The 26,130-nt window shown below is 37.3% G+C and overlaps 1 long non-coding RNA gene across 1 annotated transcript in view; it reads right to left on the bottom strand.

Moving 5' to 3' along the window:
* The window catches only part of LOC119864578, a 42,964-nt gene extending 21,033 nt beyond the window's left edge, over positions 1-21,931 (bottom strand). Inside the window, exons 1-7 of the long non-coding RNA XR_005374427.1 lie at positions 21,802-21,931; positions 19,192-19,311; positions 14,587-14,648; positions 13,281-13,400; positions 12,421-12,598; positions 2,429-2,543; positions 856-1,031 (exon numbers count right to left, since the gene is read on the bottom strand). This is a non-coding gene — a long non-coding RNA (uncharacterized LOC119864578). The remainder of the gene's footprint in view (positions 1-855; positions 1,032-2,428; positions 2,544-12,420; positions 12,599-13,280; positions 13,401-14,586; positions 14,649-19,191; positions 19,312-21,801) is intronic.
* Positions 21,932-26,130: the final 4,199 nt, after the last annotated feature.

Here is a 26,130-nt window from a genome sequence, read left to right as displayed (position 1 = left end):
GGCTTGATAAGATTGAGTGTGTTGCTCTGAGTCACACAGTTGATAAACGGGGCAGGTGGGATTTCAACGTCATTCTCTTTGACTCCAAAGAGAGTCAAAATGGAATATATATATAATATATTTTATATATTATATCTACATGGAATATTTCTGGGAGAGGTGGGGAAAATAAACTAGATTTCTAGAAAAACATGCTTTTCTTTAAGTCCACATTTTAATACTCTAAGATTTTTCTGAAAACTATGAAATCTAAATCAATTTTCTCTACAATGCCTTTGCTGCCAAAATGTTTTAGGACTCTAAGTGTAACAACAGCGTTTTACAATAATAAAATTCTTCAGCTAATTTTTATCAATGTTTGTCCCTAATTTATTTTTTTAAATTTGGTCTAGTACAACAAATACAAGCATCTCCTCCCCTCCCCTAATATCAATTGCTTCTCCCAAAGGAAACACCAAAATAGCTGGGGTGTTATCCTCCAGACATTTGATCTAATCATAAACATAGGTACACTCTATATAAAGTATTAAATAATTTGCTTTTATAAAAATGGGATTATATTATGCCTGTTACTGTGGCTTTTGTTTTCTCTTTTACCAGACCATAGATATCCTTCCATGGTGGTATATAAAAATCTATCTCTTTCTTTTTAACAATCCACTGGATTTTATAAAGCAGAGTCTAAACTGTGATTATAATAGATCATGTTCTCTTTGTACCCATGCCGATCTAGCAATCATACCATGCTCATAAGAAGAATGCTGTTCTGAAGTTCTTTAAAGTGAGCACCAGTCTATTGCCCCTCCTGGTGTAACTCCAGCGGAAGTCATTATTCTCTTGCATATATTTTATTACCTGGAGTGCTTCATTTCTTCCTGCCTGGAGCTGGTCTTCAGTGTGAAGGAAGCTTCGTTGCTATCAATTGTTCTGTTCAGGAAAAGCGGGATCCCAGATTCACAGAGCAGCAATGTCTTCCAATAATCTCTTACCAAATGACCATCTATGCAACCATCTTTGTCCAGATGAGTATTCTAGGAGGAACGGGTAATTTAATATGAGCCCGGGCATACCCACCTCGCAATTTTGTGTGTGTAGGAGACTGTAATGAACAAGCAGATTAGTATTTAATGCACTAATCTGTATAGTGCTCTCCTCAATAAAGCTTTAATTATTTAGATGATCGTGAAGGCAGCCAACACGCTTAATACACTGCACGGCGCAATGTGCAAATCACCGGAGCAAGGGAAATTGCAAGTCAAAGGAAAATGAATGGTCAGCTCACAGTCAGAGAAGACCACGTCCTCCTCAATGCCATTTGATCTGAGGCTAAATAATTTCACTGGGCAGCAACACTGAAGCTTTTAGCTTGGATGTATGTGCAAGGGGCTTTTAAAAATCATGTACATCTTGAGCATTTAATTTTAAAGGTCCCCATGGGGGGTGGCCTCTGTGAGCTGAAATGTTCTGGTTCAAGAAGGGAGAGAGACACGGGGGAGGGGTCATAAACCCAACTCCTAGAAAGCTCCTGGGGTTATGTCTTTAGGGACCAAAGCGGCTGAGGTTTTTTTGTCATGGTTCCAGAATGAATAACTCACACAACTAATTAAGAGTAGTCTCGAATAATTAACATCTGTGCAACCAGACAGTTTTGCCTCAGGACCATTAAGAAGCAAATCTAAAAGTGAATGGTACACAATGAGTGATGGGTGCCTCTGGAGAAACACGTCCCCCTTTTGTTCCCCTTGGCAGACGGTTTTGAGATGCATTTCATAAGGCTGCTTGGGAGGTCCCAGAGGACCCTGCGTGGTCACACGGAGCGGTGGCTTTCCATCCTCTGCCCCACCTTCTCTGTGGCACTCCTCATCTGTCTCTCACGCCTGCTCCCTGGGGTCACTTCCCACAGAGGCCACTTGGGCACACGCTGCGCACACGCACGCACACACATACGTGCTCGCACACCCACAGAGGAATCGGCAGGGTTTGGAAGCACAAAAGATGCCTGGAAGGAGGTAAGGGAGAAGATGGAAAAGGTCTCTTTAATTGGTATCATCAGAGTTGAAATTAAGTTGGGATATTTCAAAATAGAATGAATGCAAGCTAAGAGATCCGCTGTGATATAAATCCTGTACTAATCAGACTAGACTAATTAGAATGATTTACAATTCAATACATAAATGAACTTAAAGTCATTCCTGCTTTACCTCGTTTCAAAATCAACCTTTTTCTATGTTTGCATGGAAATATACATGCATAAAATATAATATAAATCTACATTAAACATGAAAATAATAGCTTACAGTATATATATTATATGTATATGTATTAATTTATATATGATATAGAAATATACTTTAAGCTATTATATTTCTTATATTTATATATACACATATTTATACACCTATAAATCTAGCTGGTAATAGTGGCTTACTTTGAGATCGAGGTCTGAAAGTGAAGTGCATCCCCTATAGACAGAGTTCAGAGAGGCTTGTTTCTTAGTACACACCCTTCGGTATCTTCAATTTTCTATCACATGTATATATTACCTAAGGAAAAATTTAATTTTAAAAACATTCTTTTTGGAACAACTGTTTAGAAACATATAATATTAGAAGATGGTCAAACATTCTTCTTTTCCAGGCTTCCCCAGCAGTAAACACTGCCAGTGGTTCAGTGTATATCCTTGTGGAACAATGATTCCTAACCTAGCTGTGTATTGGGAAAAATACACACACACACACACACACACACACACACACATATAATAGCTTAATAAGTATTTGCAAACTGTTTCACTGGTCATCTAATTTGGCTTTTTGACTTCTTTTAGTTACATAATAATAGGTAATAGATTTTATGTTTGACTCTTGCTGTGTTACTATTGCTGGTTCTGAATTTGCTTTCCCAGAGTAATATGTAACAGGAATATTTCTCTATTTACATCTGTAAATCTGTATCCATATATCTACATAGATATCATACAGAATTATGATAATATATGTATAATTGATATCATATACATATATGATAATCTATGTATAATTACATATATTATATAGTAAGGCTATATATTGGTAGTAAATATAAAGCTATATTGGTAATATATAATTAAAAGATTTAAAAATACTTCACCAGTAAATTTTTGCTAGCTGGTAGTAATTAAAATATGCTTCAGGGCAGCCCTGGTGGTGCAGCGGTTTAGTGCTGTCTGCAGCCCAGGGTGTGATCCTGGAGACCTGGGATCGAGTCCCACATCAGGCTCCCTGCGTGGAGTTTCTCCCTCTACCTGTGTCTCTGCCTTCTCTCTCTGTGTGTGTCTCTGAATAAATAAAATTTAAAATCTTAAAAAAATATGCTTCAAACTAATATAAACCAAGAAAGGTATTTTATATGAAAATATTAAGATGTCTCATGGAAATTAAAGTTAGCTGCTAAAAACATTAAATCTTCAATGATCTAACAAAGTAAAAGTTTGTTTTTCACTCATTTTACAGATCAGTTTGGTCTTCATTAGATGGCCTTCCACAAATTGATTCAGGGACTTGGGCTCCTTCTGGCTAAAAGCTCCACAAGGTGTCACATCCTCTGCTGAATTCTGATCACTGGCCAGTCAATGAGCAACGGAAAGAGAAGGCCTGGAAGAGTCCACTAGAGAATTAGGGAGGCACATCTGGAAGCAGGCCTCCATTCTGTCTGTATTCCATTGGCTGGGACTTGATCACATGGCATGACTTAAGAGCAAGGGAGGCTGAGAAACCCAGGTTCACTGGTGCCCAGGAGTAAGAGGAGAATATAGGTACTGGTAAGCAGCAGCAGACTCTGTCATAAGCAGGAAATGTAGGCTGGGCTACCCAAAATTTGGTAAATGTGTAGGATCCCTAGCAGCCCTGCTTTCTTCCTTTTCTCTCGGAGGCCCATCATCTGTGTTTGCTCCCCCCTGCAAACAATATCATACTTTTCTTCCTTTTTTCCCCCCTCTATGTGTCTCTTTCCCTTTCTTTCTCTTCCTCTCCAGGTAGAGTTGAGAAGACATCTTCTCTTTTGTCTGTCAGACAAAGTACCTGCTCTCAAAAGAAATCTCTAATTCTACTCACAAGTGCTACCAAGTAAGAGTTTAGGTTGCAATGAAAGTCTATGTTAGGGCTTCTGACTTAGCTGGGGAGGGCATCTCTGAGGAAGTAACCCTTCACTTAAGATCTGAGGAAACAGTAGGGATAACAGGAGGCAGGAAGGGGAACCGGAGAGCTCTTCAGGCAGAGGAAACAGCATTTTTTACACAGATTATCAAGGAGAGGCAAATGGTGCTACCCAGCCTGGTCTAGTGTAAATACATACTTCTAGACCATAAGAATTTTGGATTATTTTCCTTATAATATGGAAAGTTAATCCCTCTCTTTAAATATTTATTCCTTAGAATAAGGCCCACTCTAACTCTTAGGCCTTTCTCTTCAAAAATTTGCAAGAGAAGCATAATTGATGGGGCACAGTGATCTTGGCCATATGTTTGACTGTAACCATAGGAGTGGAAAACCCAGCCATGACCAAGCTATGTGTTAATGTACACTAACCACACAGTCCTCTCTTCTTCCAATTAGATAATCTGTGCTGTCAAGAATGTGAAACAAAGTCATGAAGAGTTAAAGTCCTGGAGTTAAAGTCTTGGGAATGATTTTTTTATAATGTATAATTGCCAAAAAATTAATATATGTAGCAATTATCAGGCAAAGAGTGAGCTGAGACAAGCCTATTCCATTTATACTAAGATTTTGTTTATAGTGTTTTATATAGTAGTCCCTGGTTGAAATATTAGCAACATTGATTCTCTGTACAGTACTCACCACAACACATATTTCCTTGTCCTAGATGGAAAGTCAATGGGCAAAAATGTGCTATTAATGATGTGTTGGCATGGCATTTCCTATATTACAAAATGCAGTCTGCAATATTAAAATATCCTCTTATCAAGTGCAAAGTTAAACAAAATTGTTTGACTAAGTGAGTATAAATTACTCAATGCTGGTAGTAACAGTACAGATGTATTAAGGGGAAATGCACCCATGACTATATAAATACTGACTAATTTTATATCATTTTTCAAATATTCAGTGAGAAAAAGAAACAAATCTATCAATATTTTTACAGAGTAAGGACTGAATTACATGTAAAGGTTACCAAAGAAAGAGTTTTAAATTATCATGAAAATTATACTGTAAGAAAATTATATTGTAAGCTTTTAGTTCTTTAACAATCATTTCCTTTGCAATCTTCAGCTCTAGTATTTACTAAGTATATGACCTTAGGCAATTCATTTAATCTCTCTAAGCCTCAGCTTTCTCACCTGTAAAATGGTTATCTTAATTAGATCCTATTCTAATAATTTATTAGGAAAACTGAGGTGCTCTAAATCACTAGTACAATTCCTGGTACTGAATAAAAGTCAGCATTCAATTAAAGATAGTTCTTACCTGTAACAAAATTTCATAACGACTCTTCAGGATCAAAGCTTCCATGTGTTCACTCAATAAAATCTAGTTTTGAGATGTTACTGGGTATTTGGAGGTAGATATACAAAGAAATACCGATTTCATTTTCCCTACCTTTGAAGAATTTATAGTACTTTTGTCGGAACTATCACAAGGTGAGGTTCAAATCCCTACCAGGAAATACTATGATTAAGCAATAAATTGAGATTGTAGACTTATGTTTCTTGAAACTTAAGATCTTTGTTAAAAAAAAAAAAAAAAAAAGTGTTCTCTCAGACTCCCAGGGTTGACTTGCTCCATGCTGGATGTGGAGCATACTTAAAAGGAAAAGCAAATAAGTAAAATCAAAAAGCTATAAAATCAATAAAACTCAAGTAAACAGTATGTGATGTATTCAATAGTGTTGCTGAAATCAAATGGTATTTTACACGTTTTTTATTTGAGTCAGTAGGGAGGCAGGGAAGGCTTTCTGGTAAACAGACAGGGTTTGAGAGAGCAAAGAAGGTGAAGAGGAACAATATAAGCAAGATCTCTTCAGAGAGAAGACAGCTGCCTGAGAACCCAGATGGATGGTTTAAGAGAGATTTTTGATGAATGCAAGGAAAAAAAATAAGATGAGAAGCGAAGATTACAAAGTTAGAAAAATTCTCTTTCAAGCGAGGGGATATCTGTGCTCATTTGAAGGCAGATAGAAATAACCAACTGAAAGAGAGACACTAATGACCAGATAAACAAATGGTCGACAGTTGAGGAAAAGTCAGGAGGGAAGAGTTTGTCAGTATCACTGTGGTTCTACTCTATTTTTTTAACTTTTATTATTGAAATATAGTGGATATACAATGTTATATAAGCTTCAGGTGCCTAACATAGCAATTCAACAATTCTGTATATTGTGCAACACTCACCATAATAAGTGTAATTACTATATGTCATCACATGATGTTATTTTAATATCATTGACTCTATGCCATACTTTTCATCCACATGACTTATTTATAACTAGGAGTTTGTACCTCTTAATCCTTTCTGTTTTACCCATCCCTCCACTTTCCTCCTCTCGCGCAACCACCAGTTTGTTCTCTGTTTTTAGAATCTGTATCTGTTTTTGTTTGTTCATTTGTTTTGTGTTTTAGATTCCACATATAAGTGGAATTATATGGAATGTGTCTTTCTCTGCCTGGCTTATTTCACTTAGCACAATACTCTCTAGGTCCATTCCTACTGTAGTACTACTCTCATCTATCCTGCTCCCGTTTCTTCCAGTCAGATCCCAATCTCACCTCACTCCACTGTGATTGGTTCACGGAGGGGGCCTCTGAAACAATCTAACCAATCAGATTACACCTTCTGAGTTTTTGAAACTTGAGCAGAGACTTCTTTTTGAAAGGAGTTTGGTACTATCATTTTATGGCACCATCCCACAGGAAAGAACCACATGCTCTACTACCAACATCCTTACTAGGTCTTGACTTGGTTTTTTTGTTTGTTTGTTTTAGCTTTCTTGGATGAATCAATCTTTGCCTAAACTATGTGGAGGTACAGTAAGTTAAATGAAACCAAAATGACATTAACCAGTACTTCAGTGGGGACTCTAAACATTGATGTAGAGACCTACTCTCCTTCCTTTGGGACCCAAAGGAAGTATAAGGAAGAGGTGTTAGTCACAAGCTGACAGGTAGATGAAAGAGTTCAAGTCAAATGACCTTGAGCTCCTAAACAAAGTAAGAAGTTGGACTATCTCCCAAGTGTAAGGTTGTAGAATATGATTATAAAAAGAGCTTAATATTTGAAGACATTTTTATCTCCTGATCTTGTGATACAAAATATCTCTAGAGAGATCCAATAGTAATTAAAAGATGCTTGGATGAAACAAATTGCAAGCCCTTGGAATCTAGGGTTAGAATTTGAGTCCAGTTTTCACAAGGAAAAGGGAAGCTAGTCTGCACAATTACAAGGAGGAAATTGGATCTGGTGTATGTTGGGGATGGATAGAGAGAACCTTGAGAAGAGTAGTAACAGACCTCAGCACTATTTAGAGTCAAGGTGAGGACAGAATGTCCCTCTGAATCTCCAAAAATAGGAATTTGATGAGAATAGAAATGACTAGTGAAAGAGGATTCACTATGGTTTTTTGCTGAGTGGTGTGTGATTTAAAATATATATATATCTTCCATATAATCTTGCCTAAGAAGCTCCCATCAATGTTCTATCATTCTTTTCTGTATTGGAGATAGCAGACTTTTGCTTGTGCAGGGGAAGGAAGAAAGGGCTGGAGAAGATGCAGATCTCATATGGGTTATACAACACTCACTTGAGAATCAACAAGAAATAATAAGATGTTTTCAAGTAAGAATCTGACTAAGCAAAAAAAAAATCTGCCCTAGAAATCACTGTTTGTGACTTAGAACTTGCTCCGACAATGCTATACTTAGAGTAGCCTGGAAGCAAAAAACAGAACACATATGGAGATGGAGGTGGTGTAGATTCTGGCTCTGAGAGGGTAAGGGGGTTGATAAATCCTCTTTCAAAAACAACAACAAAAGAAACTATGAAACGAGATGAAATTGTCAAAAACAGTCATTTCAGGGTTCTGGAAATAGACCAAAAGGAAACAACAAATTGAAAAGCACATATTCATGAAAAACTGCTGATCTTTGGGTAAGAACAGTAGGAGTCTGTGGCTTTCTTGCCTGTGGCTACTCCCACACCCCACCCCAAATTGGTCAGCACACCAGTTCTATCAGATGGGACTGACCACGAAAACTAGCAGCCTTGTTGCAGGAGGAGGAGGCTAACTTGATTTAGAGCAGAGAATGAAAAATTTGCAACTGGGGTGAATGGGAAAGGGCTACAGCTCTCTGAGCCTGAGATTTTAGTCCCTACGGGGGGGAGTGACAGACTGAAGAACTATCAAGAACTTTAATAGGCACATAAGCTAGTCATTGGAAGGCTTAATAACCATTCCACAGATCCCTGGCTGTCTGGGAGCCTACACTCATACACAATGGAGAATTGAGAGAGTTCATGGAAAGTAAATGCTAGGGAAGAATTGAAAACTGCTTAAATTTTGAATGCATTCCTCAAACCAAACATAGATCCACCAGCAGAAGGTGGAGGCTCCTGAGCTGAAGATTTACGCACAACCATTGACAAATCATTGGTTGACCAGTAGGCTATGTAGACATAGCTAAAAAATGAAAATAAAGAAAAAAGCAGAGGCTGCATACTGCAGGGTGACAATCTAATTCTATAGATTAAGTATAGGTAAGTTACTTAAAATAGCAACAAACAAACAGAAACAAATAAAAACCACCGTCACAAAAAAAGGGAAATTATAATCTAGTGTTTCTATAATGAATTATCTAAAATATCCAGTTGTTAACTAAAAATTAGGAGAGCTAGGAAAACAGGAGAGGATGACTCATATTCAAGAGGAAAAAATAGTCAATAGAAACTGTCTCTTTATGGGTCTAGGTATTGGATTAACAGAAATGATCTATTAAAAGTATATTCAAATAATTGATAAAAGCCATGTTTAAAGAACAAAGGAAAATGTGATGACCATGGCTCAACAATAGGGAATATCAGCAAAGGAACATAATCTATTGAAAAGAAACAAGTGGAGGGGTGCCTGGCTGGCTCTGTTGAGTAGAGAATGTGACTCTTGATCTCCGGGTCCTGAGTTTGAGTCCCACTTTGGGTGTAAAGTCTACTTGGAAACAAACAAACAAAAGAAACAAGTGGATATTTTAAAGTTGAAAAATACAATAATCCACAGGCAATCCAGGTGGCTCAGCAGTTTAGCACTGCCTTTGGCCCAGAGTGTGATCCTGGAGACCCAGGATCAAGTCCCATGTCCCAGGTCGGGCTCCCTGCATGGAGCCTACTTCTCCCTCTGCCTGTGTCTCTGCCTCTGTCTCTCATGAATAAATAAATAAAATCTTTAAAAAAAATACAATAATCCTAATGAAAAACTTACCAGATGAACACACTAGCAGAACTGAGATGGCAGAAGAAAGAATAGTGAACTTGCATATAAATCAAGAGTACAGATTAAATCTGGAAGACAGAGAGTAAAAAGACTGAAGAAAATGAAAGCCTCAGGGGCTTATGCAACAACATCAAATGGATTAACACATGTAAAATGGGCACCTCAGTATGAGGAGAAGGAAAAAGGAGCAGAAAAAAAACATTTGAAGAAATAATGGCTTAAAACTTTCCAGATTTGGTGAATAGTATTCATCTACAGATCCAAGAGTTTCAATAACTCTAAGTAGATAAACATGAGAATTCTCTTCTAGACACACCATTAGCAAATTATTAAAAGACAAAGAAAAGGTTTTTTTTTAAAGATTTTATTTATTTATTAATGAGAGACATAGAGAGAGAGGCAGAGACACAGGCAGAGGGAGAAGCAGGCTCTCTGTGGGGACCCCAATGTGGGACTCTATCCCAGGACTCCAGAATCATGCCCTGAGCTGAAGGCCGACAATCAACTGCTGAGCCACCCAGGCGTCCCCAAAGAAAAGGTTTTGAAAGCAACGTAAAAGGACTCATTTCATAGAGTCAAACAATCCAACTAACTGTTAACTACTTATCATGAATGATGGAGGCCAGAAGGCCTCAAATTGCTAAAAGGAAATGATTATCAGCTAAGAATTTTACATCCACCAAAATTATTCTGGAAGGCAAAACAGAAACAAGCTCAGGGACACCAAGGCAGAGAAAATTCATTGCCAAAGGCATGCCTTACAAGACATGCTAAAGGCAGTACTCTAGGCTGCATGGAAATGTCTTCAGGCAGTAACTTAGATCCTTGAGAAGGAAAAAAGAGCACAAGAAATGGTAAATATAATAGACTATCTGGATGTACTTTTCCTTTTTCTACTCTTAATTTCTTAATATAGAATTGAATATAGCAATAATTGTAACACTGAATGCAAATAGTAACCATAAGAGAGCTGGAGTGACAAGATTAATATCAGACAAAATAGACTTTAAGACAAGAAATATTGCTAGAGATAAAAAGAGAGATTTAATAATGATAAAACAGTCAATATATCATGAAGGTATTACAATTATAAATGTATATGTACCTGACAGGAGACCCAAAATATGTGAAGCAAAAACTGACAGAATTGAAAGGAGAAACCAAAAATTCGAAAATTATAGTTGGAGATTTCAATATGCCACTGTACATAATTAATAGAATAAGAAAGAAGATCTTGTTAGCAGGAATACTGAAGATCTGAACACTTTCAAGCACTTGACCTAACTGACATTTACAGAATACTCCACCCAGTGACAATAAAATACACATTCTTTTCGAGTGCACAGGAAATATTCTCTAGTATAGATCATATGCTAAGTACCAAGATAGTCTCAATAAATTTTAAATGTTAGAAATCATTCAAAGTATATTCTCTGACTACAAAACAAATACATTAGAACTCAACGATTGAAAGAAATTTGAGTAATCTCCAAATATTTAAAAATTAAACAATATATTTCTAAATAACCCATGAGAAAGTAGAAAATCTTTTTTGCTGAATGAAAATAAAAGTATAAAATATCAAATATTGTGTACAGATAAAGCAAAACTTACAAATTTATAGCATCAAATATTTATAATAGAGCAGATAAGTAAGTGTTGAATCAATAATAGAAGCTTCCATCTTAAGAAACTAAAAAGAAAATAATTAAATGAAACCAAAGTTTTGGATTTTAGAAAGATCAACAAAATTGGTAAGCCTTTAGTTACTAACCAAGTGAACTGTTAGAAAGATACAGGTGATCATAACTGACGTGAGAAGAAATAGAAAACCTGAATAGACCTATATAAAGAAATCAAATTAGTGAATTAAAATTTTATGTAGAAAAGCCTAGGTCAGAAGGCTTCACTGTTATCTTCTGTAAAATAGTTAAGGAAAAAAACAACCAATTATCCAAAACCTTGTTTCAAAAATTAAAGAGTGTGAAAATAGAAAGTCTCAGGTCTTTGTACCAAAAACATGGAGGCAGCAGAGACCATGCTTTGGCTTGTGTCTAATGCAAAAGAGAGAATTCTTTACCAAACAGGCTATTGAACTTGTATGATTCCGAGTTCTTTAGAAACACAGAGCAAATAGGATCCGCAGGTATAGAGAAGATGAGGTGTATTATAGCAATAGTCTCATGCAATTATGGAGGCCAAGAAGTCCCTTTGCAAGCCAAAGAACCAGAAAAGCCAGTGGTATAATTCAGCCAAAGTCTCATTGGGTGGGAACCAGGAGCACCATTGTGCCAGTCCAAGAGACGATGGATGTCTTAGCTCTGGAAGAGAGAATTCACCATTTCTGAATATTTTTGTTCTGCACTTTTTTGTTCCATTTGGGCCCTCAACAGTTTGGATGATACCCACTCACATTTGGGAGGGCCATCTTGACTCCGTACAATTATTCAAATGTTAATTTCTCCCTGAGCCACCCTTACAAACACACCCAGAAATAATGTTTTACCAGCTGTCTGGGCATCCCTCACCCTATTCAAGTTGACACCTAAAATTAATCATCACAGAACTGTTAGGCAAATAATGGTTATGCTCTTTGACAATACAGAATAAAATGGAGTAAGCATTGCTAAGAGGGTTATTTTAAATGGACTCAGGAAGATACTGTGGAGGTGAAGTTTATGCCTATGTTCTGCCTCAAATTCTCGGAATTTTTTCTGAACCCAGCTAAAAGCCAAGACATCTACTATCAGTGAGAATGAACATAAATGAACTTTCTATCCAACCCTAGCAATCAACCACTTAACTGTAGCAAAACCAGTACCAGTCACAATTCGTTCAAAATAACTTATATGAATTTCTTCTTTCCTCTTTAAAATCTCTAACCTCCTTTTGTTTCCCCAGAGCACACTTTTGATTTCAGAGGAATCTGTGCCTCCTGTATTGCCATACCTAAGACCCCAAATAAACACACGTATTTTATTTTGCAGCTTGCAATGTTGTCTTTCGTTGGTTGAAGTCTTCAAAAAGTCAGAGGCTTTCTCTTCTTCATCCTGTTCCTCAACTCAACTCCTGCCTTCAGGGGAAGGCTGAACACTTCTGTAAAATAGCAATTCACCTACAAATTTCTCTGGCCACAAAGACAATTTGAAGAAATTATTAATAAATATATAAGTTACTTCTTCAGGGCCAATTTTGTATTAAAATATTTCCCCATAAACTACTACAGACATTCATATTTCCTGCTAAGAGATATCTGATGTTAAATTCCATTTTTGTTGCCTATACATGGCTCTCCCCATCCCAACTCCCATCTTGCCACACTATCTTCATAGGCCCTCTGAGGATGTGTATATTTATTCTTGCAAAGCAAAAAGCCTTCTGGGATATGATAAATTTTCACTGATTAATTTACAGTGGTTTAAACCCCTTTCAGAGCTGTTTACATGGGGTTTAGTATTGGTTGTTTTGTTTCAGCTATAGATTAATTAAATTAATTCAGGATTGCTTTTTTAAAAAATGTTTTTAAGAGAGGGAGAGAGTGGGTCAGGGTAAGGGGGGTACAGAAGGAAAGGGAGAGTGATAATTTTAAGTTGGCTCTAGGCCCAGCACAGACCCCAACTCAGGGTTCGATCTCATGATTCTGAGATCATTACCTGAGCCTAAACCGAGAGTCGGACCCTCAACTGACTGAGCCACCCAGGCATCCCTATTCAGGATTGCTTCTGTTCAAAATAGTCTGGCTCTTTCCTCAGAAGTACCTGCTAATGATTAAGTATAATCCCCATTCCAGACCGACTGGATTGTCTTACCGTCTTTGTTCTTTGCTTCTGAGAATGGAAAAGTATCTTTCCTCCATCTTCCACCACACTGATTTAATTTTCCACAGTGACTATCTGTCTCCATTTTGATCCTCACTGAAGTTTTTCATCCTGCCATTGCAATTTTGATTTTCTCATTATCCCTTCTTAGCCCATTCATCTCATTTTTCATTGTATTCCGTTTTATTTTTATTTCAGTATGACTTCCTTGCGGCAGCCTTTCCTATGGTTCAATTAAGGACATTGATGTTCTCATTTTTTCACCCTGTTTTTGTGGTAAGTCATTTTCAGAGGCTAGTTCTTCTGAATTTTCATGTTAACAGTGCCTTTCCCTTTTCTGACATATTTTTCATAAATGTCTAGGGTTTGTTTTGTTTTTGTCTAGAAAAATGACAGAGTCCGTCTGATTTTGGTAATCCTTAGGGTGTAAGGATTGCTACTGAATCATATTTGTCCTCCTAGTTGTAAATGCTATAAACATGAGTGTCTTTTTTTTTTAAGATTTTACTTTTAAGTAAGCTCTACACCCAATGTGGGGCTTGAACTCTGAGATCAAGAGTCATTTGCTCTCCCCACTGAGCCAGCAAGGTGCCCCAACATATGAGTGTCTTAATAGAGGCTCTTATTTTGTCCAAACAGCTTTGATAAAGGACAAAGATACAACCTGGGAAAATAAATTCATGTGTACACCTTCCAGCTCCATTCTCAATGTCTGTATCAAATTCATCTCCGGTGGCCTGATTTGATTTTAGCCTAATATCACTATCAAGTGTTTCATGAAATAAATGAAAAGCTACAATTCTCAGCTAGTACAAGGGGGGCATTTCCTATGTCTTCTCTTGTCATTCCTCTCAGCTTCCTGTCCATTCCATTTCTGGGAGCTTTGGTCTCTTATTCAATCTGAAAAAGAGAGACCTTGCTGGGGTAGAGAGGGAGCTGAATGAATGGAAGAAATACTACGAATATGTCTGCTTCCAAAAAGAACACCTGTAGGGTAGAGCAAGGGGACATAGCTTAGTTCACTAAAAAGTCTGGTCTGGTATTTTGGAGAGGTCTGACAGATAAAAGTCTTTCACAGACTATTAACAAGGCATTACTAAGTAAGTGGGGATTTATATAAGGTATTGGCTTAGATTGACCATCAACTTTAGTTTGGGTTATTGCTCTAATTTTTCACCTTGCACCACATCTTCACATATATTCAAATGAGAAGTTGTGTGAATGTGAATCCAAGTCTGCTGATCAGATGTTATTCTAAATATGAAGCCACAAGGGAAAACTTTAACTGAGCACTTACCCAAATGATGATGAATGTCATGTTAGTAGAGACTGAAATGCAAAGATGAAAGCAGAAAAATCCTTTAAAAAAAATAAACAAGAGTCACAGTTTCACTACATTTGTTGTTTTCCTTTTGTTGGGAAAAAATAAAATTCTGTCTATAATGGATCCAATAGTACCTTTAAAGTGAAAGAAACCTCATTCTTGTTTTGTATTTTATCGCACTGCAGCCCTTCTATAAAATTAGAAATGATCATGACACTGTGAGAATTTATTGACATCATAAAATGGTAAGATTATTTTATAATAGTGTTACTCATTCCTCTTCTCTAAATGCTTATCTTCTGTATTTCTCATTCTCTAGAGGAGACAAAGGATGACTCTAGCACCTCACATTTTAAAGAATTTATTGGTATGTAGTTAAAGAAAAATGGTCAACATTTCTTTCTTCTCCCCATGATGGTCTATAATAAACTCATGGACTATTCTTATTCACAGACTTTTTCTATTGGTGAACGCTGTATTTGACAAAGTCCAGTTTTATTTGAACATTTCAGGATTATAATGAAAACACCATTTTTAAGTGCTTATTTGGAAAATCGGGAGCAAACAGAGCCTGTGACAGGCAAAGCAGGATTTTGCTGGGATTGTACAAAAGCTGATCGGATTGCACATGCTACTAACATATGAGCTTGGTAGAGGAGGCTTTTTAAATGTAACAAGCAGTCTCAAAAAAGTATTCAGTTCCATTGTTAGAATAACAGCATTTACACTTGTCAAGGGGAATAAAGAAGCATCAGGCTGCTGTTTTTCAAATTATGCAGCATCGATTTAGTACAGACTGCCATGGAACATTCTCCATACACTTGCTATGTAAAAATGTAAATTCCTAATTCAATAATTTCTCTCCAGGCTCCTCCCACCCTCAATTTGTCTTCATTTCTCCAATTCTTTGTAGGAAATTAGGGAACTTATTATTCATGAGTTGGGAAGAATTCAATGAATCACGGAGCAAAGGTAATTTATGAAGGCAAGTCACTCTCTCATCTTCGATGTGCATAAATAATAATAATTTATTGTCATGATACAATGACCTGTTTTCTATTTATAGCTTTGGCCCTGCAAAAAATTAAGTGCAACATAATTTCCATGTAAATAGATGAATTTGTGAGCCACTTGTCTGTCAGAGGCAAGCCTCCTTTGGAAGCAATTGAGTATGCCAGTGAATTGTATTGTTTCTTTTTTTCGGAAACAATACAAGCTCAAAGTTATGACATCTACTCCTGCCCTTTGACAAAGAAAATGATTTCAAGAGTGAACACTAAATTATTTCATAGCAGAGTTCTCTTTGGCCACTATATCTTGGTTTGACTCTGTATGTTCCTAAAAATGTTCCTAGGTATGTATGTGTGTGTGCTAAACATACATACGCATCTAATGAGAGGATCATATGGTTCTTGGTTTTTCTCTTGCTGATATGATGAATCACATTGACTGTTTTACAAGTGTTGAACCAGCCTTGTGTCCCGGGGATAAACCCTACTTGGTCATGGTGAATAATTTTCTTAATGTACTGTTGGATCCTATTGGCTAGTATCTTGTTGAGAATTTTTGCATCCATGTTCATCAGGGATATTGGTCTGTAATTCTCCTTTTTGGTTGGGTCTTTGTCTGGTTTTGGAATTAAGGTGATGCTGGCCTCATAGAACGAATTTGGAAGTACTCCATCTCTTTCTATCTTTCCAAACAGCTTTAGGAGAACAGGTATGGTTTCTTCTTTAAACGTTTGATAGAATTCTCCTGGGAAGCCATCTGGCCCTGGACTTTTGTGTCTTGGGAGGTTTTTGATGACTTCTTCAATTTCCTCCCTGGTTATTGGCCTGTTAAGGTTTTCTATTTCTTCCTGTTCCAGTTTTGGTAGTTTGTGGCTTTCCAGGAATGCATCCATTTCTTCTAGATTGCCTAATTTATTGGTGTATAGCTGTTCATAATATGTTTTTAAAATCGTTTGTATTTCCTTAGTGTTGGTAGTGATCTCTCCTTTCTCATTCATGATTTTATTAATTTGAGTCTTCTCTCTCTTCTTTTAATAAGGCTGGCTAATGGTTTATCTATCTTATTAATTCTTTCAATGAACCAACTCCTGGTTCTGTTGATCTGTTCCACAGTTCTTCTGGTCTCGATTTCGTTGAGTTCTGCTCGAATCTTAATTAACTCTCTTCTTCTGCTGGGTGTAGGATCTATTTGCTGTTTTTTCTGTAGCTCCTTTATGTGTAAGGTTAGCTTTTGTATTTGAGTTCTTTCCAGTTTTTGAATGTTGGAGAGGATGTGGAGAAAAGGGAACCCTCTTACACTGTTGGTGGGGATGTGAACTGGTGCAGCCACTCTGGAAAACTGTGTGGAGGTTCCTCAAAGATTTAAAAATAGACCTGCCCTACGACCCAGCAATTGCACTGTTGGGGATTTGCCCCAAAGATACAGATGCAATGAAACGCCGGGACACCTGCACCCCAATGTTTCTAGCAGCAATGTCCACAATAGCCAAACTGTGGAAGGAGCCTTGGTGTCCATCAAAAGATTAATGGATAAAGAAGATGTGGTTTATGTATACAATGGAATATTCCTCAGCCATTAGAAACGACAAATACCCACCATTTGCTTCAATGTGGATGGAACTGGAGGGTATTATGCTGAGTGAAGTAAGTCAATCGGAGAAGGACAAACATTGTATGTTCTCATTCATTTGGGGAATATAAATAATAGTGAAAGGGAATATAAGGGAAGGGAGAAGAAATGTGTGGGAAGTATCAGAAAGGGAGACAGAACATAAAGACTCCTAACTCTGGGAAATGAACTAGGGGTGGTGGAAGGGGAGGAGGGTGGGGGGTGGGGGTGAATGGGTGACGGGCACTGAGGGGGGCACTTGACGGGATGAGCACTGGGTGTTATTCTGTATGTTGGTAAATTGAAAACCAATAAAAAATAAATTTATTAAAAAAAGAAAAAATATATGCAAAAGAAAATATACATATGTATACATGTGTATCTATATCATCACACACATACATATATGGTATATATACACATAAGGTGTGTATGTATGTGTGCATGTGAATTTATATTTTTCCCAAAGTATATCTAAATTATGTCATGTATATACTGACACCCTCCTACCAGAGATCCAGATGATGACATGTTTTTTTGTTGAAGTTTGATAAAGCAATTTGCATCTTGGTACTATTGGAAGCTACAGCATCAATTCAGTTCTGGCACCATTTTTGGTCAGATTTTCTTTCTCAACTTAGCTAAAGGTTTTGGTTTTTTTGTTTATTAATTGAGGTATAATATATGTGCAGTGGTATGTGCAAATTTTAAGTGTACAGCTTGATGAATATTTATATATGCCTACACCTATGTAAGCACTCTCCAGATCAAGATAAGGAGCATTTCCACACCTGTAGAGGATTCTCTTGTGCCTTTCCCAAGATCTAACCACACTTTTAACTCTTTCACTGTGTAGTAGTCCTTCCTGGTTTTGAACTCCTCATAAACAGAATCAACAGCATGAACTCCTATGTTAGCTTCGCCAAAGGAGTCAATGTAATACTGGCTTCTTTTCATTCAGTTGTCTTTTGACTTAATAGGACCAAATCACTAATTTCCCTGATTTTCTTTTTAGGGATTATTTTTGAAGATAATAATAATGTTTCTCTTTCTCATAAGGTTTTGGGTGGAGTTTTATACTCTTTAAAGAGTGGATCATCTATTCGTTCATTTTTTTTTTGTTTACTCCCCAAATAAGTATTAAGCAGCTACTATGTTCTAGGGGCAGTGCTGGTAGATCTGGGAGGCTGAAGAATTTTTTTTTAAGGTTTTATTTATTTATTCATAGAGACACAGAGAGAGAGGCAGAGACACAGGCAGAGGGAGAAGCAGGCATCATACAGAGAGCCTGACGTGGGACTCGATCTAGGGTCTCCAGCATCACGCCCTGGGCTGCAGGCGGTGCTAAACCGCTGCTCCACGGGGGCTGCCCGGGAGGCTGAAGAATTAAATGGACATCTTATAGGAATGTATCGTCCAATGGAGAGATAAACAAAAATCAAGCACAAGTACAAATGGTGGTAGGTGCTATGAGATAAAAATAGCAGAGATAATGAAATGAGGGTATCATACTTCAGAGGGGTTGGTCAGAGAGGGCCTCTGGGAAGTGCTACTTTTTAAAAATGATTTAGAGAACACAACTGGTGGGAGGGGCAGAGGATGAGGGAAAGAGAGAATCTCAAGCAGACTCCCCACTGAGCACAGAGCTCTGAGCATATGGGGCTCTATCTCATGATGCCGAGATCGTGACCTGAACCAAAATCAAGAGTCAGATGCTTAACCAACTGAGCCACCCAGGCGCCCATAAGGAAATGCTATTTAAACTGATGCCTGGAGGAAGAGAAGCAGCTAGCCAGGAGGAGAGTCAGGGGTGAAGACCTGAGGTAGGAGAGCACAATGCATGGAGAAACAGAGAAGGACAGTGTGTTCCCAATGTACTAAGGGAGGGAGAAGTGGATCTGACTTGAGACTGGAGAGGAGGTAAAGGCAAAACACTAAAGCATTCTCTAGAACTTGTACCTGTATACTTGGCATCCATTTCAATTCTGAATATCTTGTGATCTGGAGTTCCCACTGAAGTTTGGGCTACAGTGAGTCAGCTCGTCAAGGGTGTCTTAAGGCCCCTCGAGGAGGGTAGGCCTGTAAGGAACAAAGAATGTCTTCTGTCTAAATGTGAAGACAGAAATGCTATGAAATACTGAGTATTATTGCCATTATTTTGAGTTACCTAAGGGAAGAACTGAAGGAAGTGATTTTATATCCAGGTCGGGGGATCATGGTGGGATGGAATCAACAGTTCCAATACTACTTCAAACTCTAGGATACCAGTTCAGGTGTAGATATTTTTTATTTTAAACAAGTGGTCAGAGAAGTATTGTATCACTGATGTTTAGCATCATCAGAGCATGGTCCTAATAAAAAGTAGACATATTTTTCACTGATTTTATTATTGTTTTAAAATCTCTACATAAAAAAAATGCCTATACCAAGGCTTAATGTACCCACTTTGATGCACCTCCATTTTGAAGCACTGAAATTTTTATTGCAACCATGACAGTAGTTTAAAATTAGAGCCTAAGAAGTTCAGAAAGGGCTTCTATTCTCCAAAACTAAAAAGTTCTGGAATTTCATAGGAAAAATAATTATACACCAAGGAAAATGGTAAAATCTCACTAAAATCTAATGGAAGACTTCTTCCACTTCTCATGAGATGGTAATGAGGTGACATGTGTTTTATACAAAATATTTGTAAATGCTTTCTATGTTAGATGAAAAATGTTTTTAAGAATGCTGAGCATTTTGAACCATACAGTGTGGCTTAGAGCACTGGTTCTCAAACTTTTTAGTCTCAAGACTCCTTTACATTCTGATAATGAGAACTCCTAGAGCTTGCCTTAGAAAATTCCAGAAAACACTAGAACACAAAAGCACATATTCCATTAGCCATCAGAGAAATGATGCTATCACAAGTCAAGATGCCTCTGGAAAACTCCACTGTACTCTTCACAAGAGAATGAGAGTAGAAAAGATAAATATTATCTTAGTATTATTATGAAAATAGTTTTGACTTTTCAGATACCTAGAAAGAGTCTTGGGGATGCTGCTCAGGGGATCCTAAGCCGTATTTTAAGAAATCCTGACACAGAGATTGACAATATGGGCTTTAAGCCACCTAAGTTCATCCTCCAGCTGCTTTATCACTGAGACACCTTCTCTGAGAATTGATGTCTTCAGCACTAAAATGAGTACAATAATGCTGAATAAGCTTATGGTGAGAGAAATATGGTAAATTAGAGATAGTACATTAGCTCTTAATCTTGGATTAGAAACAACAGGAAACTCAATTCAACTTCGCTGAAGAAAAATAGACACATTTAATGGCTCACTTATCTTAAAACATCCAGAGCTCCAGCTACTGTGTGATCCAGAATCGATGAAGTTGTGAGGGATCTACCTGTGTGTCTCAGCCTTCCTCTGTGTGTTGGCCTTGTTCCCAGAACGGCTTACACCTCATATTTCAACAATAGCTGCAGAAGTTCCAGGCCATATACCCTCATACTTTATTCTCCAGCCAAAAGAAACTTCTCTCCTCTGGTGGCTTCCATGGAAGAAGGAGACAACTTCTCCCAGTACGTGGGGTGGAATCGGTGTGCTTTATTTACATGCTCCTTCTCAAATCAATAACTATAGTAAGAGGAAAGCAATACATTTATTGGAAAGCTATGGGAGCCCATCCCCAGGAGGATGAACTCAATCATCCCTAAACTTCATGGCTGCAAGTATGGAGCACTGGTTCTCCAAAGGGAAACTGGATACTTTGGGTGGCACAAAGGAGAGATAGTCGCAGGAAGGAAACAGACAAATGGCCACAATAGTTAAAAATCCAGCTTATAGTAGCCGGTTGAAATATCAATACCTTTCTCTATTATGAGAAATTCTTTCATGAGCTTCATTTCTGGGATCACCACACTGGTGAACAGCATGAAGGCTCTCTCTGACCAAATAATTGCATGGGGTGACTGTCATGGGAGAGATACTTGTCTCAGTCAAACCAGCATGAAAGCCTGCTTCCCATAGACTGTCAATCTCAATAAACATCATTTTATGCTTTGAGGCATTTTGTAGTCTAATAGTGCTCAGATGGCCAAAGAGAATGTCTCCCGAGGGAAATGAAAACTGTACTAAAGAACAAATAGCCTGTCGGGGGGTAAAATGTGAGTTCAGATATTTTTATATGCCAGGCTGGTTCTGACAATCAGATGCTAAAGATGAAAATGCTAGCCTTCAACTTCCATAAATAAGCTGTGGCTCCAGGGAAGATCTGGGTACCTGGATCAAAGGAAGCCATATTTTCCAATCGGTATTGGTCTCACATAAAAATTCCTTACTGAGTTGTTTTCCTATCAAGTGGCATCCATTTTGGTGCAAAGATTTGAACACTTAAAAGGCACACATCAGTAAACGGCACTCTTTTGAGCATGTTGACTGATTCCATGTGCAACAGAATAGAGTTTTGACAAGTCCCAAGTAGCTGAATACCAGCATGAGTTATAAAAACATTAGAGAGATTATGGTTGATACGATGTCTCTAAATATCTTTATCAACAACCACAAAGAGGAGCCTTTTACCTGGCACATTTTTTCTTTTCAAGTTTTCATTGTAGGATTTTATGCTATTTTATTAGCAACCGCTAATGTTTTCTTCTTGCCAGCAGTTTTATAGTCCAGCCTATCCAATGTCACTTCTTCTTGAAAGATATCAGACCTAAAAAAAAAAAAAAGAAAAAAAGAAAAGAAAAGAAAAGAAAAGAAAAGAAAAGAAAAGAAAAGAAAAGAAAAGAAAAGAAAAGAAAAGAAAAGAAAAGAAAAGAAAGTATTAGATCATTGACACTCAAGATCTGGCTCAGTGGAACCTCTGCCTTCTCCTTGGCTACTGCTCCCATCCCCCTTTATAATATGTACGAAAGACAGCTGCAAACAACTATTAACATGGGGAATCTAAAAAAATAAATAAATAACAAAAAACAAACAAACAAAAAACCCACCTTAATCCAGCCAGCCATCAAATAGGTCAACAAAGTTACAACTTTTTTGGACAGATTGTGTAAGTATTGCATCCTCATTATAAGAAACTTAAAATATAGCAAGTGTCATTTAAATAAGAACTACCCACAATCCCACAAAGCAGAGAAGACTAAAGGTCTTATTGAATATAGTTTTGTCCTGTTGCACTCACTCTACATTATACTGTGAGCATTTTCTCATGTCAATAGAAAACTCTTCAAAAAATTACTGACAATTCAATTAATTGGCCACTTATAAATTAAAGATTTATCCTGTTTCCTGTATAAACTCTATTTCAGGGCACCAAATAGTCATGATTAATATGTGAAAGTTGCTGTTTATAGAAGCCTTCTAGCTAAAAATGTGGAGAGAATGAGAATTTTCTAAGTTATCATCTTGTACTCTCCAAAGAAGTAATTGATTCAAGACCTTCAGTTGATGAATTAATTGATGAATGGTTGGAAATGTCAGGATTTTGTCACCTGAACTTGCTCTATCTTTAGTCTATTAAGAATGGAACAACAAGACATCACGGGCCAAGATATAAAGTAGTATGTCAAACATAACACCACCCATAAAATATTCTTCCTTTGAAACAAAAAATCCACAACCAGTAGATTGGCTAAAAATTAAAAGACTGACAATACAACGTGTTGGTGAAGATGCAGAACAACTTCAACTCCCATTTTTTGCTGGTAGAAATGTAAATTAGTCGAATATTATGGAAAACAATTTGACTACCACCACCACCACCCCATGAAACATGTGTTCACACAAGGATCTGTTCAAGAATATTATAACAGGCTTTATTTGTAATAACCCCAAACTGTAAACAACCCAATGTCCATCAATAGAAATGGATAAATAATTTGTAGCATGTTCATACAATGGAATATTACTTCACAAGCAAAAGAAAGGATTTCTGATATATACAATAACTTGGGTGAATGTCAAAAGCATTAAGCTAGGGCAACCCGGGTGGCTCAGCGGTTTAGCATTGCCTTTGGCCCAGGGTGTGATCCTGGAGTCCCGGGATGGAGTCCCAGGTCGAGCTCCCTGCATGGAGCCTGCTTCTCCCTCTGCGTGTGTCTCAGCCTCTCTCTCTCTCTCTCTCTCTCTCTCTCTTTCTGTCTCTCATGAATAAATAAATAAAATCTTTTTTTAAAAAAAGCATTAAACTAGTGGAAGAATCCAGATATAAAATAGAATATATGGTTGCATTAAAAGAAATTCTAGGGACGCCTGGGTGGCTCAGCGGTTGAGCGTCTGCCTTTGGCTCAGGGCGTGATCCCGGAATTTCGGGATCGAGTCCCACATCGGGCTCCCTTCGAGGAGCCTGTTACTCCCTCTGCCTATGACTCTGCCTCTCTCTGTATCTCTCATGAATAAACAAATAAAATCTTTAAAATGAAAAAAAAAAAAAAAGAAATTCTAGAATTTCTAGAAAATTCGCAACAATTTGCGCAGCAATTAGCAATGTTGACAGCCCTGTCTCAGTATACCCACTTCAGCACTGAGGCTTACCAGTTTCTAAAAGCTAGTTTATTTATTAGGTAAAAATGGCTTCTCCTTGTTTTAGTTCACATTTCCTTGTTTCCTAATAAAATCAAATCATTTTCATTTTCATGGTGTTTTTGTAGTATTTGTGGCAAGTAATTTTTCTCATTTTGCTTTTAAGTTTACTTATATTTTAAAGAACAGAGCCTTCTTCTGTTATAATAGCCAAATTCATTGCTCTCTTCCTTTGAGATATATTCCATACATTTAAGTCCACAGGAGACAAATATATTTGTCTAAATTTTCCTGTAATTTAGTATAATTTAATTTTTAAACAATAATTTACATTCATCTGGGTTGGCTTTGGTATTTAGTGTTAGATATGAACCCTCTTTATCCTTTTTGTATACACAGACAATTCTGAATCACTTTTTATAATTCTTTTTTTATATCATTTATCCTATGTCCTCCATATATTAAGAACTTATATATAGTAGGGTCTATTATGGACTAGTTAATTACTACACAGAACTATGTATCTATGACTAAGTGAGTACCATGCAGTTTAGACACCTATTGCTATATATTTTAATATTGACTAGGGCTTATATTTCTACCTACTTATTTTGAGAAGTTCCTTAGTTTTATTAATTATTTTATTCTCCAAACACTTGTTGATTATATTCTGTTTGCCAGATACTGTGCTAAAAAGTGGAGATAAGTTTTGAGTTTTCATATTGAACTGTATAAGTGCCATAATAGCAGTAAATAACTAAAATAGCTAATGCTTAGTACTTCCCATGGGCGAGGCAGTATTTCAGTGTAACTGACAGAATTAATCACCCAATCATATGAGGTAGATATGATTCTACTCTTCTTTATTTATGATAAATTGGGCCAGAAAGTAACTTGCCCAAAGCTGCACAGTTAGTAAGCTATTCCAAACTGGGCAGTTCTAGAAATTAGAACCTCTTACATTGAAGATGGGAATGTAAAATGGTGCAACTACTGTGAAAAACAGTTCAATGGTTCTTCAGAAGGTTAAATATACAATTACCATGTGATCCAGGGGTGCCTGGGTGGCTCAATGAGGATCTGATTGTTGATCTCAGCTCAGTTCTTGATCTCAGGATCATGAGTTCAAGCCCCTTACTGGGGCCTAAAACAAAAAATTACCATGTAACCCAAAAACCCCCCTCCTAGGTAGATATTAAAAAGTATTGAAAATAGGTTTCCAAAAGATATTTGTATATGAGTGTTCATAGCAGCCCTTGTCACAATAGCCAAAAGGTAGACATAACCCAAATGTCTATCAACTGATATACACATATACAAAATACAGTATACCCATATAAGGGAATATTTTTCAGTCATAAAAATGGAGTACTAACATGCTACAACATTGAGAAACCTGGAGAACATGCCAAGAGAAAGAAGTGAGACATAAACACCAGTCACATATTGGTATAGTTCCATTTATATGAAATACCCAAGATAAATAAACTCATAGAAAGCAGATAGTGGTTTCTAGGAGCTGGGAAGGGAGGAGGGAATGGGGGATTGTTTAACAGGTACAGGGTTTCTTTTTAGGGTGTTGAAAATGTTTTGCAACTAGATAGAGGCCATGGTTATATAACATTGTGCTAATTCCATTGAATTGTGCATTTTGAGATGGACTAATTACTTTTGTCATATCAACTTGTGTCTAATCAATAAAAAGGGAGGGCAGTTTGTTTCTCAAGCTCTTGTTTTTGACCATCCACTGCCATGTAAAATGTAGAGTAGCAACCCTAAGCTTATCTGATCCTGAGGGTCAGAGGTAGCTTTGCAGAGGAGCTGATGCTGGACCAGGGTATGGAGGAATGAGTCGGGGTTCACCAAACAGACTGTGTTTGGGGTGGGGAGGGAAGAGGGGAGGATAGAAGCATCCTAGAAAGTTAGAAGAGTTTGTGAAAATGTACAGGCAGAGGAAGTGAAGGTAGTTTGGTGACAAAATAAAAGGCTTTAGTGGGAAAGAGGGAAATGTCAGAGAGAAGGTTGACAGATGATATTAATTCAACACATATTTACTAACTGCACATTTTCAAAGGTCAAAGATTGAACATTTCAAGAGCAACCTGTGGAGAGCAATATAAACTCATGTTGGTTCAGGGCACTTATTATTACAGTGGTGTCCAAACATATTTAGCTGCTGAAGCCCCGTATATAATGATGTGTTGCTTATGCACACTTGTGGAGTTTGAGCCAACTCTCAACAGACTTGAATACATTTTCTACAAGGGTACTCACTTACCACTCAGGGTTCTACACACACACCAATTAATTTTTACTTACCTGTAACAGATGTTGTCAGTGTCCTTCACACATTCCTTTAGCCACAGACCATTTTCAGACCAG

This window comes from Canis lupus, chromosome 20, assembly GCF_011100685.1.
Source record: "Canis lupus familiaris isolate Mischka breed German Shepherd chromosome 20, alternate assembly UU_Cfam_GSD_1.0, whole genome shotgun sequence".
Lineage (NCBI taxonomy): Eukaryota > Metazoa > Chordata > Mammalia > Carnivora > Canidae > Canis > Canis lupus.
Note: the sequence above shows the minus strand (reverse complement) of the source record. Positions and strands in the feature narration are given on the sequence as shown.